A 9,472-nucleotide genomic window follows, 5' to 3' on the forward strand; every position below is an offset into this window, starting at 1 on the left:
CCAGAGGGGTTTCTCTCACCCACGAGCTCTACTGGGTCTAAACATGCTCAATCTACCAAATAGTGGCCAAAAAGGGCCGATTAGCGCCAAGGTTGAGGGCACCAACGTAAAACCTAGGGCAATAGAGGCTTAGTAACAAGCCATTAGCTGATGACCATCCGTCAGCTTGTTGGGTCAGGGACCCGAGACCAGATTCTCAGTTATAATGCCATCTCAATAAAACCATGAAAACCAGTAACATTTTAACATTTTACAACAAACTTATCAACATCATCATATTAATGTAACACATGCAGCACCACATGTATATATGTTTTGTGGTTCACAGGCATGTGCAAAAGTGTTACTGCGAAATCGATACTATGAACATAAGAAAGAGGTGTTGAATAAAGACATCTGTGAAAGTGAGAGTGGTGCTATTGAAAGTGACTCTGCTAAAATCAGCAGTTGACAACATGATCTAAATGAATGATGTGAAATGACCATGACCATCTTTACACAGCATTAGGTTGTTGTGGAAAGTGGTGAAAAAACTACTTGGTAATGCTTTTAAAAACCCAGTGTTTTTGGTTGAATGGGCTATGTAAGTATGATGTATTATTTCCATTTCCATTGTTTCTGCGTGGCCGGCACTTTCAATTTCATTCAATTTCAATACATTGCGTGCTACATTGTGTGCCACCACTACATGATGCAAATCTGTCTCCTTAAAGTCACGTTTGTATGTTATTAAACTGCGTTTATGACACTGTTGCTGTGGCAACACAATCACTGCCTGGATTATCCACAGAGACGTTTCTTTCAGGTAAAGAAACACTATATTTAGTTACTGCACAGGCTTCAGAAGGAGGTGGTAGGGGAGGATGGGGAGGACAAAGTGCAGGACTGTGAAACACGATCCTCGGGTTCATGTTTTGGGTTAAATGTTGATAAAAAAAAGGTTACAGTTGTGCCTAATAATGGTGTAGTCACTACAAGTGGATTGTCCATTCTGGTGGTAAACAACTGAAATGCGTTACATATTTGCAGTTTCAAATGAATTGTGTATAAATGTAAGGGCTGCATAATGTGGTATGAAGAGGATGTGGATATTTCATCTCTGTGAGAACTTGGTGGTTATGAATCTTAAATCACATTTCCTTTGCAAATAGGAACTAGAGTATGCGCTAACAATACTGTTATGTTGTCATTGTTTCGTCTTACTCTTGATCATATTTTTTCTGCATTACATCTGTATCTACATGTTCGGCCGTTAAACAATAAAAGAACAATGCCTCAACTTATTTTACTGTGGTTGATCTTCTTGGTATGAATGCGATGACACAGCAGGTTGTTTGTAGCTGAGAAAGAGCTTGTGTCCTCTGGATACACAGCACCGGAACCAACAGTTTTCCAGTCAAACAGCCGCTCTTCTCACCATTCAAGCTGGTTCTGCCCGGATGCTTATAATGGTTAAAGCCTATTACGCTATAAACCATGAAAATTGGATGTTTCCCCTGTTGCTTTGCTTGTATCTGAGACAGCTCACAGAAACACGTGCAGAGCACAACAGCCAGCTATATCAGCACCCTGCAAATCCATCACATCCGCACATGGATCACTGTGGGAGATGGGTGATGAGGGGGCTGCAGGGACAGGAAGGTGGGTGTTATAAAGAAATGTGAGCGCATCCTCCAATTCATGAAGAGGTGTTTCAAGTGTTGGGAATGGTGAAACTATTTTTGTCACCAGCAGTAAAGCTCATCAGGTGACTTTTTGGGGGGGAGGGGGTTTCATGGAGTAGCAGTGGGAATCTGAGGAAATTGAGGGCACATGTGACATCTGTAAGAGAAAAAAAAAAAAAGCAATGTGAACACCATAACTATTTTTGTCACAAGCTTCACAGCTTGTCAGGTTTTGATTCCACCTTTTGACAATTTTGGCAGCAGCTGCAGTCTCTTTGCACCTGGCTGAAATAAAAAAAAACACAGGGGCCACTTTTAAACATTCAGTAATACTGAAAGTTTTAATACTAGCCACAAAATAATTTATTCTACAGTTAAAAGGCGCTTTTGCTTACCCCCCCTCCACATACAGGTTAGAGTCAAATATAGGTTTGATCTGACATGTGCAACCTGGATGTGTGTTCCTGCCTCCATCCTTAATACACCATCTGTCTGTAAAACCTGGGAACTAGAACTGACATCACTCTTGTGCTGCAGACATCTTTCAAATTAAAAATAATTATTTCTAGGAAAAAACCAATACAGCATTGTGGATTAAAGCCTCAAAAACACCTTGCAGCTTTACCATGAGTGAAAATGTTTTTTAATTAAAAGAGGAAAGATTAATTTGTGTCAGAGTTAAACTCAGATCATGTTAAAGCTTACATATTGTGCTGAAATGTCAGACTGTTCCAGGGCAAAGTCTATGTAGGGTGGTAATCACACTGGAAAAAAAAAAGTCTTGCTGTGGAAATTGCGTGGGCTGAATGACTGCCAGAGAACATTGTATTACACTGTACACACACACACACACACACACAATGACAGCACAACACCGAGTCTCCAAACAAAGGTCTTCATTCTGACTTGTCCCCCACTCCAGACATTCCTTCCCAGCATTCCAGAGGGTGTGGGTGGGGTCAGAGGTCCCAACGACACAAGTGATGATTTTAACAGTGGGGAAGCATGTTAACAAAACCTACACTCATGTTTGTTCTCTATCTATACTTGTGAGGGCCTTCAGTGACAAAATGCATTCCCTGTAGCCTACAATCCAAAACCTTCCCTAAATCTCATTCTGACCTTAACTCAACAAATAAATCTGAGGGTTTTTATGGTCAAAAAAAAAATAAGTAAAGTCATGGAATTGGTAAACAGCAATTTCCAGGCCTTTGGGAAAATTAAAAATTTTGGAAAGTCATGGAAATTTGTTTCATAATCCCCTGTATAATAGAGTATGTGTGGTTCAGTTAAGATGAGCTGAGAAAAATCTATATTGGTTAAACACTGCTCAGCTGCAACAAAAAAATCTCCCTTTTCCCAAAGCTTTATAAAGAAACAGAAGAGAGCTTAATGAACAACTTTTTTTTTTTAAAAAGTGGGTTTTCTGGTGAGTTTTAGAGCTGCCACACAAACACACCCACAGTCAACACATAGCAAACTACAGTTAATGTCTGTAGAGTTGGTGTGTTAGCTGGACATTAACAAGGACTGCAGTCAGAGACAGAGTTCAATGACAGAAAAAAACACTGCAACACTGATGGTCTGGAGCTGGAATGACTGAAGCTGCGCTGGTGTATAAAGTGTGAAACTGATGAGGTAATAAGATGCAGGTGAGAAGGTGGGCTGGGAAGGCCAACTGCAGAGTTGATGAGGGAAGTGGAAACATGCGTGTAGATGGTTGGGGGAGTAAGGTAATGGGGAAGGGAGGGTGAAAGCCCAAGGTAAGGGCATCTGGTAGATGAATGGACAACGTTACTGCAGAAGAGGGCCTCTCCATAACTGGATCCTGTCCATTCCTACTCCTCAGGAGCTGTTGTAATATTTGATTATCATGCAGAAAAATAAAACTTACTCTCATTTTATGTTCTTCATATGTATTTGTGTCACTTTTATGATCTGTAGACTAGACGCTGCTGTTTAACAGACTTTTGCCATTGAAATAAATATATGAATTGATAGTTAGATGAGCAAATAAAAAAACAAGTTAATTAATAACACATAAGTATAAATAAAACAGTGTTAGCAACTTCTGTAAACCAGGGAAGTTTGTTTTAACTTGATCATGACTAAGAGGATTTTGCCTGTGATAAAGTTAAGAGAGCTGAAAATAAATTTTAAAAAGTTTGTGAGTGATTAGTTTGCACAGTAAACTTGGTTTACTGAAATTGCTAAAACTTAGAAGGATTGATTTGTCATATTTTAGGAATTTTTTTCTTAATTAACAATATAATGTTAACATAAATTAAGAGTAATAGTGATATTTGCTTACATTTTTCAAGGCAAACGATTTCCTACATGTTTTAAGTAAAATCAACTTGTCAGATTTTACAGTGTGCTTAGATAAAGCTCACTTTACAGTCAGAGGTGAAGTCGGACATATAGGGGACACAGAGGACATCAGCTGTCACTTATGAGAGTGTCTGGCGATAGGTGGAAGAGGTCTGTCCATGTGGGAGGTTTGGACTAAAGGAGGAGTGATGAAAGCTGAGTGTGACAGCAGTGCAGTGAGGCCAAGACAGACTCAACTTGCTGATTCTGTGAAAGGAAGTGTATATTTATGAGTGTCGAGACCATAAAGACACAGTCTCCTGCTATCTCATAATTGACCTATGGACCTCCATCTGGCGTTGAGCAGACATAAAACTTCAGTAAGCATACAGACAGTTGCTCCAACATCGTGTTAAACAAATATGATTGAGCTTCATTTCAATTTGGCTCAGCATGAACGCTTACTACACACCGTGGCTGATGCCATACACCATACTAGGGCTCGGTAAAAAAAATTGATTCATCAGTGCATTGAAATATGTTTTTTGCCAATTCAATATCGATTTATAAAATCCTGAAATCGATTATTTCCATTGTTCCCATGGGGGAAGTGTGAGTGCCGCCGGAGAGTGATTGACGTTGTTCAGAAGCCCCGCTTGACCCTCAAAAAACATCTGTTGTTCATTCATTAAAATGGCAACAGTGGTGCAAGGTAGCAGTGTGTTAAAATCAGCGCCGACAACATTAAAAGCCAACGTTTGGATACATGAAGTCGATAGTAGTTATGTTGTGTGTGAGCCTCGTGAGTCGGTGTTTAAACACTACAACAATACGACGAACCTACGTAACCATTTGAGCCAATAACACACAGATGTTTTGCAACCTGTTGCTAACGCTAAAGCTGTGGATCACAAACAAATGCAGTTTGACAAATCCTGCACAAATGTTTATTACTTTTGTTAAGTTCGGCTCAGGCAAAAATGTGCACTTTTCTATAATTTAAATTTTAGTTTAAATTTTGATTTAGTAAAGAATAATGTAATGGTAAAATAGGTTTTGGTGTCATATTATTCTAAATCAATGCAGATAATGCACGCTTTATTGAACACATATCAGAAGGTATTCTAATGAATTATCTAGGTATTTCAGACATCAACACACATAACTGAATTGATATCAAAGCAACTGGATCAATATCGAAACGAATTGAAACGAATCGAATCAAAATCGAATCGAATCGTGACCCAAAGAATCAAGATTGAATTGAATTGTGGATTGTGTGAATTGTGGTTCTTGACAATACCTAGCCCTACACCGTATGGCCTTCACTGTTGTGAGCAGTTAAACTTGTGTAGTTGTGTGTCTGTGTCGCTCTGCAATACACCTCAAAAACATCAGGCTGCAGGATAAGCTACGCATTTATGCAGAGCCTCTGCTGTTGATTTTGTTGACATCTTGGCGTTGGTTGCCATGTGCACTTGTTGCCAAAACAAAGCCACGTGCAGCATCATGTGCATTTGTTAACATTAAGGTAGCGGCAGCCTGGAATATCAATGGCTGATGCAGGACACCTAGAGCAAAAAATTTAGACACAGAAGTCCCTACAAAGTGGCAATATTTGATGAGTCGGGATGAGAATGTGTTGCACCATTGCATGAGAATGTGTTGCACCATCACATAAATAGATTAAATACAATGATGTTGGCCACCTGAATAAGTTACGGCGTACACCCTGTGTAGAGTGTACAACCATAAATCATCCTAACCAGCAACAAGAAACTGGACCCCCAAAAATGCTGGAACTAAGTATATTGCTATGCACCCACAATGTTGGAGTACTTCATCTATTTCTGGCATTGATACATGTGGATTAAAGGATGGACTCATGTAAATTCTCAACAGATGTAATGCAATTTTGATACACCCATTAATTAATAGAGGGATGGATGCCAAACACACCCACAGTCACAGACACATACACACTGCTCTCAGCCGTGGAAACAGGCTTGAATATGCTTTTTAATTAGCAGACTGCCCAATTAAAAGAAAATGAAAAACTTGCCACCACCACACCCCTCCTATGTCCTCGTCCCCCAGTCACACACACACCTACACACACAGAGGCACAGACGCCGTAACACAAAATTCCGCCTGCACCAAATCTCACACATAAAAACACATAACACACTAAAAACTTGCCAAACTGTTGTAGGAGGTAGTTTATCCCACACACACACTATTCTTAACCTCGACAACCCCATCATCATAACTATTCATGTCATGGGCAGGTAGGTTCGAGTGCGTGCGTGTGTGTGCGCGCGCGTGTGTAAAATCTGTATGTGTACAAATCTGTCGACAGGAAGTGTTCTGGGGTTTTTTGTTGTTTTTTTGTGAGCTGGTCCATCTGTTGCTTCCGACGAGGTTTTGGTCACAGCCTGTTCCCTGAGCGGGATTAATAATCTGGTTAGTGAGAGAGTTTGTGTGTGTTTGAGTGTGTGTGTGTGTGTTTGAGAGAGAGAGAGTTGGAAAGTGTGATGGTGTAAGCGATGAGATTGTGAGGATTGGCAGTGAAAATGATAGCATGGCTGGCATGCAAGAGTGAGTGTGTGCCTGCGTGAGAGTGTTTGCGGCCTTTTATGTTTGTGTGTTTGGAGAGTGAGCTTGTAGTGTGTGTGTGTGTGTGTGTGTGTGTGTGTGTGTGTGTGTGTGTCTGCCTTTGCAATTTTGGAACTTGTAACACGATCTGCGAGGGCAACAGGAAATTGCTGGAGTGGATGAGGGGGAAGCAATGTGACATGAGACAGGTGGGTGGGGGGGGGGGGTTGGATGGAGGAGGGAGAGATGAAGGGGGTGGAGGCTGCTGTCAACACACTGTCGCTTGAGGGTAAGAGGGACAGGAACCGTTAGCAGGGGATTAGCAGGCGCGCCAAGTTTAGCCCCGCAACCTCTTGCCTTTATTTTCATGGCCAAAAAGCCAATGGGAACTGGAGCAGCCGCTCCAAATCGGGTCCACAGCTGGATGTTATGTCTGTATTCAATCAGAAAACGGATGTGGCATTTTCAACACTACAGGATGTTACTTTGCAACACGTGTTGGGAGAAATAAGCGTGGGTTTCGATGCTCTGTGGCACAAAGTAACAGAAGGTGATTGATTTGATCTTTGATCTGTACCAGCAGCTCAACAATTACTTGTCCAGGTGCTGATTTCAGACTTTCAAAAGTTACTTTTTGGCTTGTGCTGTTATGGAACAAAAGCTCCCCACGCACTGGCAACTTAGCTGCTCCAACTGGAGGATGGCGTTATTAGCGAGCACCTGGAGTCGTGAGCCATTTCTGCAACAGAAACTCAATCTACAGCCAAAATAGCAATTGAGCTGTTATTATTCCAATATTCAGTTTGGTGATAATCTGGATCTGACTTGTAATTGGCTGTTTTGCTCAAATCTGTCGTGAAGAAATATGTGTCTATACGGAAAAAAAGTTCTATTGATGTTGCTGCAACTACAACTGGTGACAATAAGGGTCAAAGTTGAGTTTGTGTCAGTGACGCAGCATGGTGTTATCAGCATTTCCTGTAACTCTGAAAAGTAATGCATCACTTATTAATCATCAGATATACAGCGTAGGTCTCACTTACCAGTCCAGTTGTAAGTAATTACTTTGTATGTAGTATGTATGTATGTTGTAATGTAGTTTTATTGCATTGTATTACAGCCCATTCACATAAAGACGTGTTGTTGAGGAGAAATGCTTTTGATTTGTATTTATATATAAGTCTGCAACTTGTAGTATTAGAATTTAAAATAGACCAATTTTTGAAAAAAATCTACACCAAACAACAAACAGGCACCTAATGGGTGGCAAGGAATTAGTTGTTATTTTTCCATGGTGCCAATGTAGTTTTTTAAAAAAAATTATTCTTAAAGGAATAAAACTTCCAACAAAACAAGGTATTGAAATTTTTGCACGGATTAAACAAACGATATATTGTGTTCAAGCCATGGTAGGTAAATATTTGGAAAAGGCAAAGGAAAAAAAAACGCCACAAAATTTGAAAATCCATACTCTCTGTGCTAAGCCCATCATGCCAGACGAACATGGGCACAAGCACAACCTTAACACAATAACCCAGTGTTTCTCAATACATCGATTTATTTACATGTTTTTCATGGTAGAGTTGCATGCCACTCTCTCTGTTTATCGGACCACAAATGTCCAGCAGTGTATCTTGTGGACGCAAAAGGTGACTTTTGACATTGAGCACTGCATCCACATTCATTTCAATAAGACCAGAGTGGCAGTGATCAAATGCTTAACTTTCTTAACAGCAGGATGCAATGGCAAAACATATGTGTGTCATGCACACTTAAACTGAATTAACGTTAATCTGTTATTTACCTAGCTGTTATTGAGAGAGGGAGAGAGAGGCTAAAACGATTGCTGCCATTATAACTGTCCAGAGAAACCCCATTCATATTTTTTATTCAATCTTATGAGCCATAAACTGGATAATTGTATTCCATCTCACTAATGCAGACCCGTACATTTTTTTATTGCAGAGCTATTTTTAGTCTGAACGTCTGCTTATCTCCTCACTACTGTACATCTAACCCTCGCCCTATCAGTCATCTGACCACATGTCCGCATGCCGACCCCCCTGACAGTCCTCACTATGACCCAGCTATACATGTTTCCAGATCCTTGCACTGCCTGTCCTGTCATAGCCGCAGTGGCGTTGTGATGGAGGCGCTGATGGGTTCTGCCAAGCCCATCTACATGCCTGTCTAAAATTAGCACTGGTAGTTTCCTGTGCCCTTTAATCCTAGGCTTTAAAACCACGAAAAGCCAAGCCGCAGACAGGAAGAACGGCCATGAGAGCCCCTGGGGCGCTTGGCATGCCACGCATACCCCCAACCCTATCTGTCAGTCCAAGTCCTGCCATGACATCACAGCGGCCCATTCTAAGAATAAGAGCTTCCCAGGCTTGGTTATAGTTGGGTTTAGGTTTTGATGGACGACATCTGGCCGGCTGCAGAGACCTGTCCCTTCACCTGCAGCTCCACAGGTTTGATCCCGTGCAGCAGCCAGTGAGCCCATATCTATCACAGTTTCCTACAGCAAGACATGCATTTCATCCTGTTCAGAGGACACCAGCGCTGGCTGAACATTTCACACACATTTCAAATAAATATCAAATAACAATTCCGGGACCCATCAGGTCTCGGTCTGACAATGATGAGCCTCTAGGGGCCAGGACCAATTTTTCAGGCTGATCCGATGCATCTGTGTGCAGGTCAATTTGGCTAAATCATTTTGAAAATGAATGCAGATACATTTTAAATAAAAAGCTAAAGGTTGTCAGACATAGCCAGCAAGTACCAAGAATATATTTTGTCACATTGTGTTCCAGCTCACCTCACGTACTGTTCAAATCTGATTGGTCAATCCTACTCAGACTACAACCAGACTACAAACTAAAACCTGAACACTTCTGATA

Source organism: Plectropomus leopardus, chromosome 11, assembly GCF_008729295.1.
Source record: "Plectropomus leopardus isolate mb chromosome 11, YSFRI_Pleo_2.0, whole genome shotgun sequence".
NCBI classification, from domain to species: domain Eukaryota; kingdom Metazoa; phylum Chordata; class Actinopteri; order Perciformes; family Serranidae; genus Plectropomus; species Plectropomus leopardus.